Source organism: Ambystoma mexicanum, chromosome 5q (genome assembly GCF_040938575.1).
Source record: "Ambystoma mexicanum isolate Mex_15411 chromosome 5q, UKY_AmexF1_1, whole genome shotgun sequence".
Classification (NCBI taxonomy): domain Eukaryota; kingdom Metazoa; phylum Chordata; class Amphibia; order Caudata; family Ambystomatidae; genus Ambystoma; species Ambystoma mexicanum.
The window spans coordinates 1,316,405,855-1,316,430,752 of NC_090933.1; the positions used below are offsets into that span (position 1 = coordinate 1,316,405,855).

General features: G+C 48.5%; 1 protein-coding gene across 2 annotated transcripts in view; it reads left to right on the plus strand.

Moving 5' to 3' along the window:
- LOC138498471 (zinc finger protein 84-like) overlaps positions 1-24,898 on the plus strand; it is a 762,144-nt gene that overhangs the window by 416,932 nt on the left and 320,314 nt on the right. For both annotated transcript variants that reach the window (XM_069622218.1, XM_069622220.1), the window contains exon 3: positions 86-220. The gene's annotated coding sequence lies outside the window, so the exon portion shown is untranslated. The remainder of the gene's footprint in view (positions 1-85; positions 221-24,898) is intronic.

The following is a 24,898-nucleotide window of genomic DNA, read 5'->3' on the forward strand; positions in this document are numbered from 1 at the left end:
AACAGGTCTTTCAGATATTATAATGGATTCAACTTGCATGCACATGCTGCTCCGTAACACTTAGCTGCTACTTTTCTTCTTTCAGGTCCAGAACCTGTGCAGAGGGCAGGGGTTCATCCTGAAGCCAGATGGTAGCCCAACAAATGAAAAACATCCAGGAAGAAACAAGGAGGCAATGACGTAGGAAGAAAACACGCCACCTGGACCGTGTTGCTAACAGGTAAGCATTACTCACTTGAACTGCGAACGTCGAGCATGGATTGCAGAGTGGCATGACCTTTTATAGGCTTTGTTTCCCAAGATGATGGCACGGCTGGACATTCTGGAAAAGGTAGTTTTTTGTCTGCACAGAACGCAGCCTTCCAGGACAAACCAAGCACACAGAGCCCAGGTGTGATATTGCTAAATACATATACAATAGGGCTTCCTTTGTGAGTAAGGAGTGTACTGTGCCTCCCCTTCCTGGTGTTTTTATGTTGGCTTGGGGTCAGTGTTACTTAGAACCTGCCCCTCTTTTGCTGTTCAATCCTGACATCAGTCAACAATCTCCCTCATATCCGGCCTAGCCCAGAAGCCTGGTAGTCCATTGTAGTCTTTCAGGACTTAATTATTGTTATCAGAACATTGGATACTATTAACCAAAACAAAAAGAACTATTGAACTATTGGAACACATCCCAGACCATTGCGTTGCAGCCCAGAAGCTACACTAGCCATAGTGTACCTGGTTGTTCCAAAACTACTGATTAGCCTGGCACACAACCCAGACTTCCACAGTAAATAATAATGGGTCTAATCACGAGTTGGGCAGTAGCCCTTAAATGGAGTGGTAATGGAATTAGCACAGGCAATACCACTCCGCTGGATCACAAGTCAGAGGTAATTCTTTCAGCCACAAAACAAATTGGTGCTATTGTCACTAGCGCTAATAGCCCTGACAACACAAAGCGCAATTACAGCCATATCAAGTCCATGTATGGCGGTATTAGCGCCGGAAACAGCCGAGATTTATTTCCAGCCTCCAGCTGGAGGTAAATGAACACAGGTGCTAGAAATAAAACCACAGGTGCATCCAATGTACTCCAGAGGGCTACATAAGGCACACCCCTACCCCAAACATTGTTTCCAATACCATGCTGCCATTATTTTCTGCAAGCTGGAACAGCCAGCTGCTTGGTGCTGCGTCTGATTCTTGAGAAGTTTGACAACCAGGCTAGGGCACAGTGAGCGCAGGGTGGCATAGGTGGAGGAGAATTTTTCAAGCTAGGCGAGCACCCATCCCTAGGGGTAAGCCATTACCCTGGGCCCTCACTGACACCCAGTTGGTCACCCTGTACCGCATGAACCGGGAGACCATCACCAAACTGCTGGCCTCAATCCAGGAGGACATTGGGAGCAGTATTAACATCTGCACAGCTGTGCCCCCACTGGTCAAGCTGGTTCCATGGTCCTACACTACAGCACACTGCTGGGATACATGGAGAGGTACAGAGGACAGCAGACTTGGATATTGGGTGAGTCCAATCGGCTCCACATATGCACAGTGAAGCCCCTGACAAAAAATTGGGGGTGGGTTAACACTGAAACAAAGCATGGCATGGCAAGTGAATGCACTAGCAGCACCCGACAAGCACCCACACCAACAACAGGGGAGAGCAAAGGGTGCATGCACATGTTGGACACACCTGGGCACACAAGCTGACGTACACATACTGCAGCAATTACAACACACATGACCACATGTACCACAACCACACTACAGCAGCCAATAGCAGGCTATCCAACCCAGCATGTCCCATGCACGACTCCATCACACAAAGCAGACATTAACCCTCACTGTGCATAGCAGAGTGCATGGAACACAGCAGAACAGGTTAGATTAATTCAAAGTAACTCAAAAAAGGAATTGTGTGCACCAAATCCACAAAACTGAGATGGGGCCCTTTCTCGTCTTTGTGAAACACCAGACAAGGCACACAGCCACCAGGGACACACCACTGAACAACCGCCACAACGATACAGGGTGCATGTACAGGCAAAGGAATGCATGACACAATTGACAAAGGCTGCACAGACATCACACAGACATCACACTTGAACCAGTGTAAGTTGCCTTTTTGTGTTGACCACACCCACCTATGGAGGAATGAAACCCATTTCAATTCAGGCCACCTTGCTCTTTTCTTCTGATATTAGTCACATCGTACACCCAGTCATTGATTCTGGTGCCACAGGTAATTACATATACATCTCCCTCACAGCCTCCTTGAACCTGCCCTTACAGAACAAGAGCCGGCCCGAACCAGTTCAGGCAGTTGATGGAACATTGTTAATTTCTGGTCCCATAAAACAACAAACGGCCCCTTTGACACTGTTACTTCAGGACACACACAAAGAGACTATATCCTTCAATTTGATCACAATACCCAATTCGGACTCATCCTTGGTATTCCATGTTTACGGGTTCACAATCCTGTCGTGGACTGGGCCTCCGGTCGCTTGTACTTCGAGTCCACATATTGACAATCCTCTTGCCTTGCCCAGTCTGCTGTACCTGACTCTCCGTCGCAGTTATTAGGGGCCGTCGCTCAACTCACACCGAATGACACCCTCCCCATGGAGCTTGATCCACCCCGGCACATAGTGGGTTCCATAGCTTCAGGCATTCCTCCGGAATATCAGGACTTCCAGGAAGTGTTTGATAAGGGTTGTGCAGAATCCCTTCGTCCACACAGGCTTTATGATTGTCCCATTGACCTCTTACCTAATGTTAGCATACCTTCCGGGAGGATGTATTCCTTGTCTCCCTCAGAAGACCTGGCTCTCAAGGAATATATACAGAATGCCTTACGCCTGGGCCATATCCGGCAATCCACGTCATATTTTAGACCATTATACAAATCATCCTTTACACTTTAAAGACAATATAGATGATGCCCTGGAAACGTACTAAATGCGACAAGCCAAAGGATCTCCAATCAGCATATGGGAAAAAAGTATAGAAGCACAGACCTTTCCTCTACTCTTTCCTACTGGAAACGTAGGACGGTACGATGATAGACCCACACAGATAACAGCATCAGAATATCGCTCTTTACGAATGTATTCAGATGACCCCAGATTCAGACAAAACGTGATATACATATTCCACCTTCTCTCTGAAAGTGAACTAGCAACTTTATGCTACGGAGTTGCACACACATTAAAATCAAGTACCCATTTTCAAAATATGTCAGCTATGCAATTATTATAAAAAGTGCAAGAAAAAGATGAGGTTTTACAGTCAAGTATTACAAATCTTTTAGCAAACATGCGTGGTACAAAAGAATACTGGTTCCGACGTCACGGAGATGTACGCTGTATGATAAGAATCCTTGGCCCACCCACTTGGTTTGTTACATTAAGTTGTGCAGAATATGCATGGGAAGATTTACATGATTTCCTACGCCTAGCAAACAAAAAAAAAACATAGATATAAAAACACCAGGAGAACTCTGCTCTCTAGATTCTATAAATGTATCAAGATATTTCCATCATCGCTTCATTGCTATGCTACACTTTGTTTGTAATAAGACTGTTCCTCCCCTCGGAGAAGTTCAACACTTCTCCTAAATTTGGTCAGGACAGTGATGCCACTGTTTTGCAGTTCATCCAAAAATATGTTTGTTTGTTTGTTTGTTTGTTTATTTATATAGCGCTCTTGACCCGGGGGTATATGTGCGCTTTGAACATCAGGTTACAGGTAAATGACAATAATACAGTATTAATAGGGCATAGATAATAGTATTCAAACAATATACATAAAATAGGACAATCGGAGTGCATACATATGTGGTAGGGCGGTTATTTGTTGATTAACCAGGAGATGACCTTGGTTCTGAAGGGTTGGAAAGTGGGTGTAGATTTAATATCCAATGGGATGGAATTCCAGAGTTGTGATGCCAAAGCTGGGAAGCTGGATCCGCCGGCTCTTTTGAGGGAGTATTTGGGAACTATTAGTTGTAGTGAGTTGGACGATCTGGTGGTTCTAGTGTTCTGTCTTAATGTAAATTTGTTCGAGAGGTAGGGCGGGGCAAGGTGATTGAGGGCTTTGTATGTAAGGCATATGGTTTTCAGGTCTATTTTCTGTTGGATGGACAGCCATTTGCAGGCAGTTCTGGTGGCGGAGATGTGTTCCCTTCTAGGAATGTTGAGGGCGGCACGGAGTGCGTTGTTTTGTAGGACTTGCAATTTATTGATTACTGTTTTGTTGGCACCTACATAGAGGCTATTACAGTAATCTAGTTTAGATTGAATGAGTGCTCTGGCTAGGATGAGACAGTTGCTAGGGGAGATCAGTGGTCTGCAGGCCCTGATAAGTTTACCAGTGTAGGCAGTGGCTGAGGCGGTCATATTGATTTGTTTAGCTAGGTTAGTGTTAGTGTCTAGGTAGAAACCGAGGGTTTTTACACTCTTGGCGATGGGTATAGTGTTACCGTCAATAGTGAAGCTAGTGTAGCCGGGACAGAGTTTACTGATGGTGTTAGGTGAGCCGACAAGAAGCAGTTCAGTCTTGTCATCATTCAGGCAGAGGCCATGTGTGGCCATCCATGCCTGAATGATGGAGAAGACTTCATTGATCCATTTGGTGTCCTTGTTGTGGTTACCTGATAGGGTGAGGAGTATCTGGGTGTCATCTGCGTAGTTGGTGTAGGTGACACCCAGATTGTCCAGCTTGTCGAATAAGGGCTTGGTGAAAATACCTAAGGGTAGGTGAGACACAGGATCCTTGTGGGACACCGCAGGTGATGGGGATGGGGTCAGCCGCTGCTAGGGGAGAGAAGACCCGCCTGGTTCTGTTGTCCAGGAAAGATTGGATCCATGTGACCGCAGAGTGGGAGAAGTGTGCTGCCAGAGACAAGTGGTTGCACAGGATTTTATGGTCGACCAGGTCAAAGGCAGCGGAGAGGTCAAGGAGTAGAAGGATGGCAGCCTTGTTTTTGTCTTTGAGTTCATCTATCTGGCATTTGAGATCAACAAGGGCAGTTTCTGTCCCATGTTGTGGTCGAAAGCCAGATTGGCGAGTTCCTAGTAGGTGATTGGCCTCGAGGTAGTCCTGGATTTGTAAATAAGCCACTCTATCCAGGATTTTTAGTAGGAATGGGACGGTGGTAATAGGTCTGTAGTTCGTGGGGATGTCAGGGTTGAGAGTAGTTTTTTTTAGTAGAGGTAGGACCCAGGACTGTTTCAGATTGTTGGGGACCATGTTATTGGCGAAGGACAGGTTTATTAATTTAGTGATAAATGGGGAGAGATCCCTAGCTGCATCTTTTATGATCTGTGCGGGGCAGCTGTCCCCCTTACAGTTCGATGGTTTCAGGGATGCTATAATTTTCTGAACCTCCAATATAGATACCTTTTTGAAGGTGAAGCCTGAACTAGTGGCAGTAGGTGGAGGGGGCATGGGGATGGAAGTGGGATCGAGAGTGAGTTGTTGTCGTTTGTTGTTAATTTTGGTTTGGAGCCCTGAGATTTTGTTAGCTAGAGCATTCTGGATCCCTGTGCACCAAGGTTTATCCTTAGTGCAAGAGTCGGTGGGGGTAATGGGGTTTTCTAATTCCTTTAGTATGTTAAAGAGCTCCTTAGTACTGGAGCTTGCCTGGGATATCCTAGTATTGAGAGATTCTTTCTTGGCACGTATAATCTCGTTTTTGTAGAGGGTGGAGATGTTAGTGAGATTGGTTCTGTTATTTACAGAAGGCACTGATTTCCAAAGTACTTCAAGTTTGTTTTTTTGTTGACGAAGGGTTTTGAGCTCCGGGGTGAACCATGTGTTCAGGTGCGCTTTGGGTATCCCTTTGCGCAGTTTCAGTGGGGCAATGATGTCGATGGCTTTGGCCATGGACTCATTGTAGACATTGACCAGTTGGTTCAAGTCCGTTGTAGCGGGTAGTGCGTTCAAAGTAGGGATCACCAGAGGTATTAAGGCTTCCGCTGTGATATTGCTCTTTTTCTTAGTAGGGCAGGCAGGTGCAATGATGGGCCTTTTATGTGCTGAATTGCTGGTAAGAATGTCGAAAGGGAGGAGGTAGTGGTCAGTCCAGATAAGTTGTGTGGGATCTTTCATAGTAATGTTGCAATTAAGGGTAGTTATCCAGTCGAGGATTCTACCTTTCGAGTGGGTGGGTTTAGAACAGAGTTGTAGGAGGCCATGCTCCTCTAAAGCCGTGGCCAGGGCAGTGGCAGGGGTGTCTAGGGGGTCGTTAAACCCAAGATTAAAGTCTCCAAGTATAATCATTTGTGCTGATGGTTTGGAGCTTTCAGCAACTAGTGAGGTGATGTCTTCCTCAAATGAGCCAGGAGGGCCCGGGGGTCGGTAAATTAAGTGCAGCGTAATAGTGCTTTTAGGGGAGGTTTGAAATTTGACTGTAATGTGTTCACAGGATTTGAGTGGGGGAGCAGAGGATAGTCTGATGTCAAGCGTGGACTTAAAGATAATAGCTACACCGCCTCCTCGAGCGTTCGGTCTATCTGCTCTAAGGATGGTGTAGTTGTCAGGTATGGCTAGGGTGAGAGATGGACCTGCAGCATCATGCAGCCAGGTTTCGGTTACCGCAAGGAAGTCCAGGTTGTTTGTTAGAATAATGTCTGCGACTTCTGTGGCGTGGGCGACTAATGATCTGACATTTAGGAGGGCTCCTTTAGGATTGGGATGGATGGTGTTGATGGGTGTTACAGTGTGAGGGTTGGTCTTATTGAGTGATTTGGCTGGGCCTTTGCTGGGTCTGTGGTGGGTTCTGGCGCCAAGTCTAGAGTTCCGAGCGGAGGGGATGAGGGTGGTGTTACGGGAGTTAGTTGGGTTAGCTAATGAGGAGGTGTTGTAGTCGATGGTAGGGCGTGATGCTCTCGTGTTGATGGGGTTCTGCTTATAGACAGCTAGGTGTGTATTAGCTGTGACATGCGGGGCGTGTCTATGGGTGGGATGGGCGGATTTGGTATCCGGGAGGAAGGCTGGTGTGGTGGGCAGGAAAGGTGTAGGGCAGGTGATCGGATGGTGTCTTGGGCAGGCGGGTCTGACTAAACCATTATTATGGGCTAGGTAGCTATTGCCAGTGCAGGGTATGTTACTTTGCATGACACAGAAAGGGAACATGATCGCAGTCAGGCGGAGTAGCATGCTAGGGCTAAGGTGATGTACAGAGGAGTGGCGTGTAGGGGGCATTGGCGATATAGGTGGGGCACAACACAATGTGAATGAGGTCTAGGCGACCATAGGGCACAACACAATGCAAGTGGGGTCTAGGCGACCATAGGGCATAACACAAGGCAAGTGGGGTCTGGGCGACCATAGGGCACAACACAATGCAAGTGGGGTCTAGGCGACCATAGGGCACAACACAATGCAAGTGGGGTCTAGGCGACCATAGGGCACAACACAATACAAGTGGGGTCTAGGCGACCATAGGGCACAACACAATACAAGTGGGGTCTAGGCGACCATAGGGCACAACACAATACAAGTGGGGTCTAGGCGACCATAGGGCACAACACAATGCAAGTGGGGTCTAGGCGACCATGGGCACAACACAATACAAGTGGGGTCTAGGCGACCATAGGGCACAATACAGTGCGAATGCGAGTGTAATTAAGGTAGATTGTGAGCTCTGTGGAGCGTGGATATTGCAGGTACAGTGTTACCTTGGCCAGTGAGTACAATGGTCCAGGGGGTCTGGCAGAGGGCAGAGTCGGCAGTTAACAGGCAGAGAACAGGCTCCGGCCTTGTTCCCGTGGGCCTTGGAAGGAGGGGGCCGGCTTCGCCTGCCGGCGCCCAATGGCAGGAGTTGTGTATGCTTGTAGCCAATCAGGCAGGACAGGCTACTGATGTGTGCCTGGTAAGGCACAGAGTGAAACAGGCCTGAATACGGCGGCCATCTTAGAAGGGGGAGCCTCGTGTGCTTCGGTGCAGGAAACGGGGCAAAATAAGCTTTTGCAGGTGCGGAGCAAGTGCAGGTTGCCTGGGACCTTAAAGGGGCAACTCAGAGCACTTGTGAGCAATTATTTAGTAATTTAGCAAAATCGAACTTAGATAGTTTCAGAACGAGCGCAATGTGGCAGCGCTTACCGGATGGCAACAGCTGATCCTGGATGTCTTCCTGGCCCGCTGCTCCTGCAGTGTCGGGGCCTTGAGGGATGAGCTCCTGCTCATGTCACTTGTGAAATCTCTTCACAAACAACACATAGTGACCTTCATGCACACATTTTACAATTTCAAAGACACAAATGTGGGAAATATTGTTGTTGCAAATATAAAAACAAAGGGAAATACTACACCAAATGCCGCTTTGGTTTCCCTATACCAGCTTCAGCAACAGGTCACGTAAACAACTTCATGTCTTCAGTCAGACATAGTGGCAAAGGTAAATCACCTAAGAACACATATTACATAAAAAGAACAGAAGAATCAAAATACATCAATGATTACAATGCAATCATTGCCCTCCTATGGAATGCAAACATAGATGTGCAGTACATTGCAAACAATTCCACTGCAGTTGCATGATATGCCACAGCCTACTTAACCGAAAAAAAGAGCTTCAGGACCTCTGGGATGACATATCATCTGACAAAACACTATCACAGAAATTGTACAGCTTAGGCATACAAATGCTCTCTCTTAGAGAATGTGGCTGCTATGAAGCTGCAGACCGTTTAACCGGTACTGCCTTTGTCGGAAAATCTTACAATATAGTATGGCTAAGTCTTGGTCCTGCTAAATCTAGAAAGAGTTCTCACATCATATGAGGACATAGAAACAATAGCCAAAAATGATCCCAACATTCAAGACATTTTGAAAAACAATTTCTAAGACACATACTACCCAAACAGGAGTACCACTTTTTGAAACCATGGGCCTCATTACAAGTCCGGCGGTAACCGAGGCGGTAAAACCGACTGGTTACCGCCGGACTCATATTACCATTCCACCTCTGTGGTTCCCAGAATTACCGGGGCATTACAACCCCGGTGACCCGGGAATTCCGGAGGCGGAATGGTGTAAATCCCCATTCCCATTGAGTCCTATAGGACTCAATGGGAATGGGGACCATGGAAACACCGGCCCCATCTCGTGATAGTGCCGGTGTTTCCACGTCCGCCTGCAGGCGGGCGGTGGTAAACCCGCTAGGTCAGACCTGGCGGGAACGCCACCTCCCGCCTTCAGGACTCGAGTTCGGGCGGTCCGGAATTAACAGTGGCGATGGGTTTACCGCCACTGTTATTTCCAGACCGCCCGATCTGTAATGAGGCCCCATGTGTCTCTACCACGTAGCCCAAAACTTCACATACATAAATAATATTAAACCAGATGAAAAGAAAGGTAGATACAGAGTAGTAAATTGTGAAGGCAGCTTAGTGAAACTTACCAAATGCAGCTTAATTAATCATATCAAATTGTCATTAAAAAGTCTTCAACATAAAGAACTGTATTACATGTCCCTGTTACAATTTTTTAAACCATGGAGAAAAGAAGAAGAGTTACTGGATACATATGACTCCTATGAATTTGCTTTCAAAGCAAATGAAAGCACTATAACAGATGTAAACTTTACACAGTACCAAACAATGTTGCACAATGAACAGCAACACGAAGAAGAACTCCAGGCCCAACTAGAAGTGGACACTCCCGACAGTAGTCAACCTTCTGTAACAGAAAGCCAAGAACCACTTGGACAGCCACTAATACCAAATGAGGCAGAATTAGCAATGACAGAAGTAGAAAACACCATGTGTCAGTATGAACAAGCTACAGAAGACTTTGCTATACTGAAATCACAACTGAACAATGAACAGCATAGCATTTTCCAAGAAGTATCAAAACAAATTAAACATGGTGTGCAACATGAACATAGAAACGGTACCTGCCAAGACTACAAACCTATACTGCTATACGTGAGTGGTCAAGCTGGTTCAGGAAAAACATTCTTAATCAAAATCATCAGCAAGTTCCTCCAACAATTGACAAACAACAAACTGTCAGCTGTTGTAACTGCCCCCACAGGTTTAGCTGCCTGCAACATAGGCGGTGTCACTTTACACCGATTACTACTCCTTCCAGTAGAACACGAAAACAAATTAGACTATTACAAACTTTCTACAGAAGCTGCAATGGAACTAGGCAAAGTTTTGAAACAAATGAAAATGCTACTAATAGATGAGGTGAGCATGGTCTTCAAACTAATGTTGGCTTTCATTCACCTCAAATTACAAGCGGTACTCAAAACAGACTATGAAGAGCTCTTTGGAGGAAAACACATTATTGTTTTCTGAGATCTTCAATTGACACCAGTGAAAGGTGAACCTATTTTTAAAACCTTAGGTCACAAACTGTGCCATAAACTTCTTGGCAGCATGGGAAATGTCAACCTTTGGCAACATTTCCAATACAGAGAATTAACAGAAAACATGTGCCAGAAAACATGTTGGGCCTCCTCAGTGAGGTGCAGCTTGGTTCCCTATGGCGCAGCGAGCAAGGGACTCACGTCTGTGCATACCCTCTCTCACATAGTGAGACAAACAGTAAGCACAAAAGTGATGGGTGGAAGGTTTTGAATGAATCTGAACCACTAGCATTGCTCTGGGCAACCTTCCACACCACCGTTTTTTAGCCCGTCTGCGCCATTGCAAAAGAGGTCCAGCCATATGCAAGTCAGTCAGGTACTGCCACCAATGGTAGCAGCCCAGCCCGAACTGCTAGGCCAGGTCCCCTCTGCATGGAAACACAAGCAACCCCAGACATGTTTTGGCCTTGTTGGGCCTCCTCAGTGAGGTGCACTTTGGTTCCCTATGGCGCAGCGAGCAAGGGACCCACGTCTGGGCATACCCTCTCTCACATAGTGAGACAAACAGTAAGCACAAAAGTGATGGGTGGAAGGTTTTGAATTAATCTGAACCACTAGCATTGCTCTGGGCAAACTTCCACACCACTGTTTTTTAGCCTGTCTGCGCCTTTGCAAAAGGGGTCCAGCCATATGCAAGTCAGTCAGGTACTGCCACCAATGATAGCAGCCCAGCCCGAACTGCTAGGCCAGGTCCCCTCTGCACGGAAACACAAGCAACCCCAGACATGTTTCGGCCTTGTTGGGCCTCCTCAGTGAGGTGCAGCTTGGTTCCCTATGGCGCAGCGAGCAAAGGACCCACGTCTGGGCATACCCTCTCTCACATAGTGAGACAAACAGTAAGCACAAAAGTGATGGGTGGAAGGTATTCCTACGCATATATGTACCCAGACTCCGAACATTCCATGTCAATACCTTAACTTCATTAGCCATACCAATATGTGAATTACCCACCCCCCCCGCCACCCTGCCCCTCAGGTCCCAAACTCCCAGTTTAAGCTTGCCCAAATGCTCCACACCCCAGGCAGCCCCTGCCCCTTCTAATCACACAAAACACATACGCACACTCCTTGGCACATATCTCACCTCGTGTAGGTTTCAAAGCGTTACTCCGAACCAAACCAAAACATGAAAACTGCGCTCATCAGCCACGGTCCAACCGTGACACTCAAGCGCCCCTGCATCTGCTTGACCCATCTGGGCCACGGTGTGCGGGCTATACTGCGTCAGCAACTGGCCAACGCTGAACAATTTGTAGGGTGTGTATGTTCGCCCTGATCGAGGTTCCTACCTCGCTCCTGCCGTATGACAGAACAAAATACTCCATTGTTTCTTAGTGCTCACCCGCAGGCCCTTCTGTTGCCGTGTTCATCCCTCACCCCATTCCCCCTTTGGGCCGGCCACTCCTCATCTCACCGCCTCTTTTCCTTCATCCAAGTTATTATGTTCCAACCACATTGTGGCCGCTGCCGGCGTTTCCAAGAAAACAGCCCATCCTTGATAAAGTACTTTAAGCCTGGATGGGTACATCAACATGTACTTGACGTTCAGTTTCCTGAGCTTTAACTTAATTGGCACAAATAAGTTCCTTGCCCTTTGCACTGCAGGTGTATAGTCCGGATATATGGCTATGTTGGCGTTATCCCGACGGATCGCCCCCCTTCCCTGGAAAATTTCAAGATAGTCTCTCTGTTGGGAAAGTTTAATATTTTTGCTATCATGTGGCGAGGGTGTGAGCCCGGCGGCGGTCTTTTCTGCAAGGATCTGTGAGCCCTCTCTACTACAAACCCCTGTGATAGTACTCCTGCCCCAATTTCCTGCAGTATCCGATTTTCAACAAAATCCGTTGGGTTGGATCCTTCCATCCCTTCTGGGATTCCCGGCAGACATACGTTGTTGTGCCGGGCGTGTCCTTATGCATCCTCCGCCCGGGCCTCTAGTGACGCATTTCTCCTGTCTAGCTCCGTCAGCCGCTTCTCCAGCTCTTTGGTGGTTTCTGTCATCACTTTTAGCTCTGTTTCAGCCGTTGTGACTCTCTCTGTGAGGTTGTGGACATCTTGCCTCATCAGTTGCACATCAGCTTTGACCTCCTCAAATTTCGTATCTATGAAGGATCTTTGGGCTGCAATCGCATCTAGCACTTGATCCTCTTTAGTGGCGGTCTCCTTGTCTGATTACTCAATTTGTCCCTCTGAGGCATTTGTGGCTACCCTTTATGTATGGCAGCGTTGAAGGAGTCCATGATCGTTGGGTCCTTCTTGTTTTTAGTTGAGGGCAGTCTTCGGTAGCACCTGGCTATTCAGTGAGTGCAGTCTGTTTGGTGATCGCACTATTGGTTTTATGTTGTTGTCCCTCTCGTGGAGGGGTCCCTCAGATCAGTTCAGCGATTTGCCACCAGGCTTCCGATTTATGTTTCTTTGGGCCTATATTTCCTTTCGCCAACCGCTATTATGGGGGCTTGTCCCTCTTGAGTGGAGTCACAGCGTTTCACTGATGGCGTTATTTGTGCCCGCCTCCACTTTGTGTTTGGGTTGTGTTATGATTCCCACGGAGCAGTGGGTCGTGGTTTCCCTCTCTTAGGCCAGAGCAGCGACCCTTCTCTGCCCAACACTCCACTTGTTTGAACTGTGCCCTTGAGGTGGTGTCCCAGTGTCAGTGTATGACTATCGCTGTGTCTGTCCCTCGCCTCTGTGGTCTGCCTTTCTTGTCGTGCTACCCCAGCTCCCCACTTGATCTTGGGCCTGACCTGTTATTCGCAGGTTTCCCGCGGGTCGTGGCACGGTTGGCGTTTTCCTGTTGTTGTGACCTGGCTTCGCACCCCCAGTCCCAATTCAATGCGGTCTGTAGGGAGCCTTCACTGCAACCCCACTGACTTGTATTCCTTCGCCTCTAGATACCGCAGCCCTACCTTCTGCTAGTCTCAAGAGTCTTCTTCGGGACCCTGCCTTGACAGTTGAGCGTTTCCAGGCCTGTGTTTTCGCTTCCCTGCTCACGTTGGTCTCTGTGCTCCCTGGTATACCCTTTCATCGAGCCACGCCTCCAACGGGCGCCCGCTATCCGAGTTGATGTGCCGTTGTCTTCACCTTTTCGCTTGCGTGTACTGTCAGCTTGGTAGGGCTGCCCGCTGATTTGTGCAGCTGCTCTCACCTTCCAGTCTACTGGTTGCCCGGTGCGTGACTCCGGGTCAGTACGTCCGCCCTCTTGCGTCGCTGCCTGTGCTCCATCTCTTGTGTCTGATCCGTCTCAGTATTTGCGGCGTTCAGACAGGCTTCTCTGCTGCCTCGTTCCGTCCTCTGTGCGGAACCGTGCCACCGGCCACTGTCGGTCCGCTGTGTTGGAGCACCCAGCATTGTCTTGCATCTTCGCCTTCACCAGTCACTCTTCCTTCTCAGTGCCGGGACGCAGCAGCATCCACCATCTTGGTTGAGCAGGGGTCCCACTGTCTCACCCAGCAGCCGTCCTCAGATTGTCAGCTGTATTTCGCCCCAGGGTCAGGGAATCAGTCACGTTGTCCGCAGGTATGCGTATATCTGCTCAAGTCGTCTTTTAGATAATTAGTTTTATAGGATCTTAAAAGGATTTCTGCAGGAGCTCTGGTCGAACGCAGCCTCACACCATGAGCTCAGACCACGCCCCCCTTCTGTATAGTTGAGACATACAGAACAACTTTATCAAGTAATTGCTCCTCTGGGAACTCTATCAAGTAAAGGTCTGACAATTTTAGACATTTTAGCAGATGTACACAATGCAGGAAGCGTAGTGTATTTGCCCTGTTTAGAATCAGATCATCCTTAAATAGCATGATTTCTTTGGAGGAGCAAACAGTGGACAGTATGATCTTTAGTTCTTCACCTTAAGTCTTTGCCTTCTATCGTCTGTCCTGCCCACCTTTTGGGCCGGCCAAGTGTCTCGATTTCCATGAATACCTTTCTTAGGCTATTTCTTTTTTGATCTGTTTGAAATCGCTGGGACAATGTTTCAGTCAACCTAGGGTATTTTAACAGAATAAAGGGGGAAGGTGGTTCATCTGCATCTTCTTACGTGGCCGATGAGAGGTGCCTCCTTTTTTTTTACCTTGTGTTGCCAAAGAGAGATCAAGCTTAATGATTTTCCTATTAGGAGTGCCCCTCCTGGGAGCAACCCTGTGGAATGGTGATAGCTCTTCCTCATCCACTAGGGTCGCTTCCTCTCCTGCAACTTCGATTTGCTCAACCTTACGGGAAATGAGTGTCTTTTCACAGGTGTCTGCTTCCAGTGTGCTATTCTCACTTTCCGTAATGGTATATGTCGAAAGATTAGTCATGTCGTCTTCAGCATTGGTATGCTCTATCGGCGTCTGATGTTGGGGTATAAGGACCTCCCGTGTGCCGCCTGTTCGGGAGGACCTTTATCTGGACCTTTAGCTTGCATCAACACACCACTTGTATTTGGAACAATGATGTTTCTAATTGCCCGTTTTTGGCTACCTGCACTTTTAATCTGTCCTCTTTTACAGGGCGGTTTTGCTGTTTTGTGTCGCTCAGAGTGCTTAGTCAAGGTTTTTTTTTTAGAAGTGATATTTTAGTTTGGGTGAATGTCCCTTATTTGCCTGCGAGCCTAATTTAGAGAAGATGTCATATTTCTTCAAGGGTTTGCTTGAGCCCATAACCTTATTACCTTATTACTCACAGCCTTCACCAGTTCATAGTTATTAAAGACAGATAATGGAAGCACCAAGGGTATCCTTATGTGTGCAGGCCCCCTCCTGAGTCACTGGGCCTCATTAGGAGTGTTGCAGGAAGGGAACAACGGCACCGGTAGTGCTACTGGCCCTGTTGTTACCTCACCGTAACATTCTGAGTTTGCTCACAGGGGCCGCTCTGCACACCTGGTCGGACCAGACGTGCAGAGCGGTACCCGCGAGTAGTACCGGATCGTAGCAACGGCCCCGTTACTAACGGCGCCGTTGTTACCATCCTCCCCATTCCCATTGAGCCCTATGGTCTCGGTCCTAGTCCCGCGAATGGGAATTACCGGGCCCGAGGTCAGATGGCCCTGTAAATCCCCTTTCGCGGGACGTAATGAGGCCCACTGTCTAAGTACAGTGGCAGTTCAGCTTCTCCCCCTGTTTGTGTGTCCGTGGGAAATTGCCCATTCTCTTCTTGGGTGTTTTGGATCCTTGTTCCTTTAGTACTTGATGCTCCGTAGTGGGATCAGAGAGGCAACCAGTTACCACCTCTGCCTCCTTGGCCGCATCATGCAACTTTTCGAAATTGGCCTGTCTCTTTAATTCATCTTGGATAATCAGGTCTATGAATCTCTGCGATGTTTTCTGTGTTTTTAACTAAATTGGATTGTTTTGCAGTTACAAAGCCTTCTAAAATCACCATCTTGGAATTGATCATCGCTAAAACGTTGATTGGTCCCTAATTTGATCATTTAGGGACACGTGCAATTTCATATATGGCAGAACTGTTAGAGTAAGAGTCGCTATTAAGTTAGTATCTACCTGCACCTTAGTCGATGCCTGGTCCTCCATTTGTGCCACAGCCATCTCCATTAGAAGATCTTCATTGGTTAACGGTTTTTCTCGCTAATGGAGTAGAGACAGAATCGTTGGATTTCGCAGATTTCCGCTTCTTTGAGCAAATCGAGCTCGCTGGTTGCTCTTGTTGTGGGCTCTTTTCATCATATGATCCTCTATCTCCATTACTCATGGCCCACCCGACATGAGAAGTTCCATTTATCTCCTTACTGGGGTCGTTAGTAAAAGTATCCAAACCCCTTTCGGTAGGTCTTCCCGTTGACCTAGCAGTTGCCTCTCGTCTCTCAATCATGTCTTCTGAAGGACTCTATAGTATCATCAGGGTTCTGGTAAAATAACCTTTGTTTGGAGACCAAGGAGGCTGGAGCGAGGCTTGGGGATTCCAGATTGATTTCATGGGGGGTTGATTCAACCTTTTGGTAGACAGGTCATTGTGTGGTTTACCAAACCTATAGATCGTGTGAGGTTTAGTATGGGGAGCTACGTGCACCCTCCTAAGGATTGAAAGGTTTTCTGCTACCAAACCCCTTCCCTCCACGTCCTCTCCTGCTCCATTCCCTACACCTTCAATGGGTGAGGGGTAGGGCTTCAACTGGACTGGCCCCTGCATCCTTTTCAGGGTTACAGCGGCAGTTGGCTCCTCGAGTTCTGGTGCGAGTTGAGATTGTTTTCCAACTGCAGTATATTGTCGGCGGAGGTCGTAGAACGATTTCCACAACTATAGGTAAATAAGGAATCGCTGCCTCCATTATGTTCAACGACCTTCCAGCCGACGCTGCTCCCTCAATTGTGCAGTCCGAGCCTATAAGCTCCTGATTTGTATCAGCCTCCCCGTTCCCTGAATGATGTAATATGTATATCCGCTCGCTCTGCTGATAGGATTTCCCTAATGCTTACTTCAGTTTTTGCCATAGTTGTAGCCAAGGCTTCTCTGCGCCCTTGGTTCAAGTAGCACTGATGAAGGTTCCAGATGGCGGCCGGAGGTAACAATTGAAACCCCTTCCTTCCTAACGGTATATTATACCAGGTTGTTTAGTTTGAATTTGAAGGTATTCCCAACATCATTGAGTGTGCCCTATTAGCGTCACTGCGTTAAAGTTGAATTTAGAAAGTGTGTCCAAGAGCGTCACTGTTAAAAGTTTGAATTCAGAAACTTTTAGAAACACATCATTGAGTGTGCCCTAATAGCGTCACTGTATTTAATCTTGCATCTAGACTGTGTTACTTACATTTTGAGCTTAGAAAGTGTGCCCGAGATCATTGTGTGCCCAAATTGTTTCACTGTGGTGAGCTTTACATCCAGATAGTGTGCCCAAATTGCTTCACTGTGTTTCAATTTGATATTAGAAAGTGCACCCAGCATTATTGAGTGTGCCCTAATAGTGTCACCGTATTGAATCTTGCATCTAGATTGTGTTAAAGTTTAAATTCAGAAAGTGCACCCAACAGTACTGAGTGTACCCTAGTAACACCACTGTGTTGTACCCTAGTAACGTCACTGTGTTGAAACGTGCATTTAGGAAGTGTGCCCAACGACATTAGGTGTACCCTGATTGCACTAAACTTTACTGTATTGAAATGAGCAGCTATTTATAGGAGTGAACGATATTGAGTGCACCCCATTAACTTCACTCTACAGTGAATCCACTGTGTTGAACTCCACCTCTTGATATTACAAACAAGCCTTAACTCTGCCCTCGCCACACCATGAGTCCATTCCACCCAGCTAGGTCCAGGGTAGGAGCCTCACTCTGGTGCGCCTCCTTCCCCCCTTCCTTCCCCCTCCCATCTTACCCCCACACCACGCTCTCACCCCACCCCCTATCCAATCCCCAAGCCACAGGAGCCTGATGGCGCGCAAGCCATCCTAAGACCCCTGTTCCTCCCTTCCCGAAACCAACCCACCCCCCAGCATGCCCGCCCTCCCTGCCACACCAATAAACCGGCCATTCACCCTCCCAGGCCCACCCCGTCCCGCAACAACCACCTCCCCTGCCTCCCATTTCCTTGCGTCAACTCCCACTAACATCCACCACTGACCACATCCCTTCCCCTCCCTAAAAACTGCACGTCTCGCCCTGGCAAGAACAGTGGCCGCATCTCCATTACCCTCCGACACCCTCTACCCTCTCAATCCCACCAACTGCAAAAGAAAACGGGAAAAAAGAAAACGGGCCTGGTCTCCATCAATCTCCCACTACTCCTCGCCCTTCCTGCCTAAACCCACCCCCTCAATCTCTCACCCTCCACCATCACCAATCCCCCCCTCAACCCGCTTCAACCCCTCTCCCTTGACTTCTCACCAACCACACCTAGAACCCCTAACCCCATGCGCTTCACCCTTGAATCCCCAGCCCCAAATTCGTCTGCCCAACTGACCACCCACACACACCCGTCCAACCCCATCCTCCACACACCCACCCCCTCCTCCGCCCGCCTACTCTTCCAACCACCCTCAACCGGTCTGCTTCTTTCACCTCCCAGATCCCACTCACGCCCCACCACCCCCTCCTACAGCTGACCCGTCACCCTCCACAGCCACTCACCCACTCCACCACCACCCCTACACCATCCACAACATCCCCCTGTTCCGAAGTAAGAGACATCCTTTTTAATGCCCGCTCTGTAGCAAGAAACAGACACAGCATCTTTGACCTCCTCGCCTCAGACAATCCAGACCTAGTATTTATCACGGAAACCTGGTTCGCCGACGACTTTGCCCCTATTGCCCATGAAGCCTTCCCCCTGGACTACTCCCTCATCCCACTCAACTGACCCTCTAGAGGAGGAGGAGTAGCAATCGTTTTCAAGTCACACTTCTCTGCCTCAATTACCGACAGTCAGACAATCAACACTTCCTGTGAATCGCTTCTCGTCAAACTATCCCTCCCCCGGACGTTCTCCTACAGTGTCCTTATCATCTACAGACCCCCTGGCTATGAAAGACATTTCTCAAGCAACCTCTGTGATTCGAAAGCCACCATCCAAATGAACCATCCCGCCCTCACTCTTCTAGGGGATTTCAATATCTGGCTTGACATTACCACCAACCCCATGACCCACTCACTGGTCGACTACCTAGATGTGCTTAACCTTCGTCTTCACATGAACGGCCCAACTCACTCTAAAGGACACACCCTTGATGCCATCTTTAGCTCCCACAACCAGATACATTTCAAAGCCCCCCTGTACCGATCATCTAGTCTGACCACTTCATTGTGCTTTTCACCATTCGATCACCCGCCACCATCCCCATACCTGAACAAGACCCCCCCCAATCAACACAAATGCTGGAAACAACTAAAGATCATCCCTGACCTAGCCAAAGCCCTGCTTCAAACTCCTCCCTCAACCATCCCACGTAATGAACCCTTAACCATCGACTCCTTTGACTCTTGGCTCAATATCTCACTAATCCTGCTCACCTGCACTTGCCAATCCTCTGCTCGCTGTGGCCCTTATCCCAGATGGTTTACACCAGAACTGAAGAATGCAAAAGAACTGTATAAATCCCTCGAACGCAAATGGCGGAATGATAAAAACAACCTGAGTAGATCCACCCTGGCGCGGCACCATCGCCACTACAAAGCCGAAATCCGTAAAGCAAAAAAAGTCCACTACAATTCTCGAATTCTCAACTGTAAAAACCTCAGCAAGGAACTCCACAAAATAATTTCTGAATTCACCAAACCAACCTGTACCTCCGCCCAATCCACCTCATCTCAGTCACTCTGCGACTCGCTCTCTCTCCACTTCTACACCACTGCTCTCGACAGAACAACTTCTCTTAACAACAAACTGGCCCTCCTGTCCCCGCCAAGTAATGCATCCGCCCTACCAGTCACCCCCCTGCCTGCCACGGCAACACCAACCCAACCCACCTTTGACTTGTTCACACCAATATCGAGAGACTAAGTTCTCAACCTTCTCTCTGCTCGGAAACCATGTGGCTCACCCCTTAACCTCTGCCCCGCCTCAATCCTCAAAGAAATATTGAGGCTCACAAAATTCAAAATGCTGTACCCCAGAAACTTTATTGGAACGGCGACAAAGAAGTATGCTATAACCTCCTAAAGCAGACTCTATGCCAGAACCCACTCCTGAAGGTAGTCTACTTCTCAAAGAAATGTGTGTTATAGATGGACGCCTCCCTTACAGGGTTAGGAGCTGTCCTGTCCCAAATTTGCGATGGTCTTGAACATCCCATACTATATACCAGTGGTAAGTTGTTCCCATGTGAAAAAGATGACTCTGTGGTGGAACTAGAGGCCCTAACAATCAAGTGGGCCATTATCCATGTTAGGTACTACCTAATGGGACGAAAGTTCACACTTGTTATAGCCCACTCACCCCTAGTTTGGATTAGCCAATGCAAAGAGTACAACCCTCGGGTCATGCAATGGTTTCTAGACCTACAACCCTATTGTTTCACAGTGGAACACTGGACGGGAAAAGACTAGGGAAATGTGTATTTTCTTTCCCATTTTCCCCTGTGAACAAATATGGCTACAGTTAGGCTCACAAAATGAAGTGGGAGCGAAATGGCACTCCAGCAATTTAAAAGGGAGGCAAAGACAAAGTTATCAGCAATTAGGTCAAACCAACAGGTAAGTATTCTGAGCAGTTGAACAAGAGAGACTACAGTGAGAAGTTCAGCTAGAAAAGGCTTAGGGCCAAAGTCAATAGGTCAAAAGTCTTTTGCTCAAGATCACACAGTTCAGGGTAGTTTACGGTAAAGTTCGTGGCACAGATTCCGGACGAGGTTGGTTGGTAGAAAAGATAGTTCAAAGAGAAGAGAAGGACAAGCACTCGGATTGGAGAAAGATTTCAAACACTTTCACCGAGGCTGAGCAAAACGCACAAACGGATTTGCACAGTACCTTAAAACGGAGAGGGGACTGTAGCTGAGGCAGACATTCCTGGTAGTTCCTGCAGGCTCACGGTTCCTGAAGAACTGACAAACTGATCAGAAGTAGGAAGACTGGAGGGTCCTGCAGTACCCAGGGAAGAAACCAGCATCAGCGCCAAACAACGAATAAAAGGTGCGCTCCTTAAAACCCAAGCAGGGTCCGACCTTCCTGGCTATCCGGCCCACTGTAGCTCTGTACAGCGAATTCGACCACAGGAGGGGTCCTGGCTTGTAGTTGGGAGAACGGGTTGGTCCAACCAGCTCAAGGGAAGAAGTTTCCTGGAGGATCTTCTCTGTCATCGGATTTGGAGATTCGGACCTGCAGCAAGGCTTCAGCGGGCGGTTCAGTCGTGGTAGGGGTCCTCTTCTTCCAGTTCCTCGTTAGTTCTTTCGTTCCAGTGGCGACTCTGCTCTTCCAGTCCCAGAGCACTGCTTTTTATGCAGTTTTCCCCCATTCATACAGCCTGGCTGTCAATCACACAGCAGGGTGGCTGGCTTGGCAAGGCCAGTCCCCTTAGCCAATCAGACAAGAGTGCAACTTGGGTTACTGCAGCAACCCGTGGCAAGGGTCCGAAGATCCCTCTCTCACATCCTGCCTACCTAGACTATCAGGCGCCTTAAGGAGGGCTTCTGTGCAGAAGCCTGCGAAAAGACAGCGAACAAAGGAATCATCCCCGGTTTGGCGCGCAGAGAAAAACACGAGAAAGACTTTAACAAAAAGAAATGGCGAATAAACCCAGCCGGAACCAAAATAAAATGTATTTGGTCAAGCGGGTTTATGTTCGAGGCTAATATAGCCTAAGACATTACCACGTTATATAAGATAATTGCGGTAGGAAAGTTAGGGTAGATACCACTGCCACCAGCCAAGTCTTAATGTTAAGGGAGCGAAACAAAGCTCCAAGAGGTACAGACAAAAAGGGATAAGAGTTAACCCTTTCCAATACTCCATGTAGATGGGGGTGTACTGGGTCTGTGGTTTAAAGTGACTATATAAAGTTAATGTCAACTTTACCTGTTTCTGGGGGACAGTAGTCCGCCCCATAAAAATTGAGTCAGTGGGACGTCTCAAAGACAACAATGTGTCACTGCACTGAAGGTGCTGTGTAACACACACTAAAAGTGGTGCACATGAAGTAGGTGAGGCTCCAGTGCCCAAGATTACACAAACAGTAGAAATACACATAGCAAAACACTTGTAAGAGTGGGAAAAAGGCTCACACACTTACCAGGTGAAAAAATAAATCCTAGAAATCCAGAAAATCTGCTGGGGGACTCTTTAGGTAAGGGAAATCAACCATTTATGTGAATTCTCCCTAACACCCGGTACAGATCCCAAAGCAACCTGGAATTTTTGGGCTTTTCCCGAGTCCTTGTTACATATTCCAGTGAAGCCAGGACCCAGGCCGGGGGGGACCAACCAGACCTTGCTGATTGCCGAGGAGGCAATATTGTTAAGGGGGAGGTTGCGGGAGGGGGGGGCTTCATTGTTGCTTTCGAACTTAAGTGGCTCATGGTAGCCCTCATGGGGGTTTCCTTAACCATGATGTGTGTGAGGAGGGCAGGTATGATATGGGTAGAAAATACTGCAGGTACACTGTACACAATAAGGAATATACATGTACACGATAAGGAATGTCTTAGCATTGCTTCAAGTGAACTATTATTTAATTGTGAAATGTGTGAAAACCCTCCCCACCCCCCCCCCCCCCAGACGGAGAACTGGTCTGACTCAGACCCCTGGATGCATTGCATTGTTCAGAGCATACTGGCCTGCATAGCCTCTACAAAAGCAGAGGCGCTCTGACATCTCCCCCACCCTCTGTGTGATGACAGTCAGGGTGGCAGATGTTACAGGTAACTGTTGTCTGTCCTGGTCCTTTGCACTTGCTATCCTCCGTGAGGTGCCCTGAACACATACACGGATGGCCTGAAGGTGTTGGACCTGTGTGTCCGCATGGGTCTTCAAGCGCACCTGGTGCTGCTCATAGCGACGGCCTCCTCCATATGGCATCCTGAGATGCTTGGGCTGAGGGCTATGGGGTGTGCTGGGGTGGATGCAGCCTGAGCCGTATGACCTGCCATTGCTGTCACTTGGCCCCAGTGACAATGCAGCTGGGTGCCCCACTCAGGTGATGAGGGGGTATCGTGGGCCAGGTGGATGGGTGCGTGCACAGTGTCTTCTGTGTGACTGCCAGCCTCTGGCTCCCCTGTCATGACGGCAGTGGCTGGCTGTTGGTGTGGGATTGGGGGCGGGTGGTTGCAGGAGCCATACCTTCAGCTGTGTCATGATCGCTGCTCTCTGGTGCTGTGTCTGCGCTGGCATGTGCGGATTGGCTGGACCTTGCTGTCACAATTCTGCCAATTCCCTTCCCACCGAATGGCGGCACAGGGGTGGTGGCTGTTGGCATGGCCAAGGGATGTAGATGAGCATGCATCTTCCTCCTCCTCCGTCGCCTGTGAACCTGACATGATTTTAGTCATTTTGCATACTTACACATGTGCTACATGGTTAGGGTTCGAGGGGGGCATCCTACATGTGATCTGAATGGTATGGTTCATTGCAGGCCAATGCATATGGCCACAGCAATGTGGTGCTAGTGTCTGCTGAGGCTGTACACCTCATTGGCATGTGCTCTTTGCCTCTGTGCTGCCAAGGTGGTCTGTATGTACGGGTGTCCTGGGGGGTTCCACTTTGGAACTTGTCCTTTCTCAGAGCACATGGGTGCTGCATATAATTGCAAGTGCTTCCATGCACATTCATACTGCTGTTCATTGGTACCACCACCAAGGGAGGCACGTGGTCTTGGCACAATTTGTGGTTGCTGTGCCACAACGGCATAGGGCAGCCTTGCAGACTCGTGCTGGTGTAGCTTGAGTGCCATATTGGCCAGTGTGTTGTGAGGGGAAGGGTTGGGGGGATGCATTCAAACTCATCAGATTTAACTTGGCTGCTGGCTCTAGGGGTTGACACTTCCTTGATCCTCTCCATGTGGAGGATGGAGCTGGCCTTTTCCCACGAGGGTCATGTCAAGGGGGTCCAACGTGCTGCCTCCGGTGTCTAATGATTACTGCTTGTGTTTGGAAAGGGGGCTCCGGTCGCTGCCCTTTAGGTCATTCTTCCGCTTCCTGCAGTCCTCCGCGTCCTGTGGGACTGTGCCCTCAGCTGTGACATTGTTGCAGATGCCTAACCAGATGGCTGCATTCCATTGCACTGATGTTTTTAAGGTGCTGGGAGCCATATAGCTCCTCGGCATGGGCCATCACCTTGTCAGCAAGGACCTGCAGCTCCACCTCACAAAGTGTTTGCTTTCTCAGCCTCTGACCAGGCACCTTCCCCTTGGACATGGTTTCTCTCTCTCCTGCGGGTCTAGATGGCTACAGGTAGCGGTGGATTCGGAGCAGATCAAGTTTTTCAAAATGGCCGCAGCTGTGCTTCCCGTTCTGGCAGTAACGGTAATTCCACCAAATATGGGCAGAATTACTGCCATGGGCTCTGTTTCGGCAGAAATTCCGCTGGACGGAATTACCGTTACTGCCAATGGTGAGTGGGTGCTCCCATCAAGTCTTAATGCAGCAGTGGTATGTTATGATGCATCGGACACACCTTGTTAACAGGGCATGGTACTGTGCTGTTCTATTATAATTTATGGTGATGTTCTGTGAGGGTATAGAGCAGTGCTGTGAGGCAGTATCTTGTAGCGCTGTCAGTCGCTTACCTGTGCCCACACTGTAGTTATGTCTCCAAGACTCTCCCTGATCCAAGTTCTCCCTAAACTGTAGCAGGTCACGCCAGTGCCCAGTAGAAGGCCGCCCACCAAGAAGGCCCTCTGCCCCAGGGCATTTGGGCCCTGGTTGCCCTCATGCCAACTTGTGGCATGTGGGTACCAGCACTCTCCAGCCTGTTGTTGCCATCTTCACATGAGTTTTTGAGTTCTCGCGAGAAACAAAGAATTGCTTATTCCTGACACCTCAGGGCCATCCTATTCTCACATCGTGCCCCGCCTCTCAGCACTGGTGACCATGACTAGGTAAAGGGTGAGAGGCGTCCAAACGTGGTAATGAGTTTCAAGGCGCCAGCGAGAAAACGCAT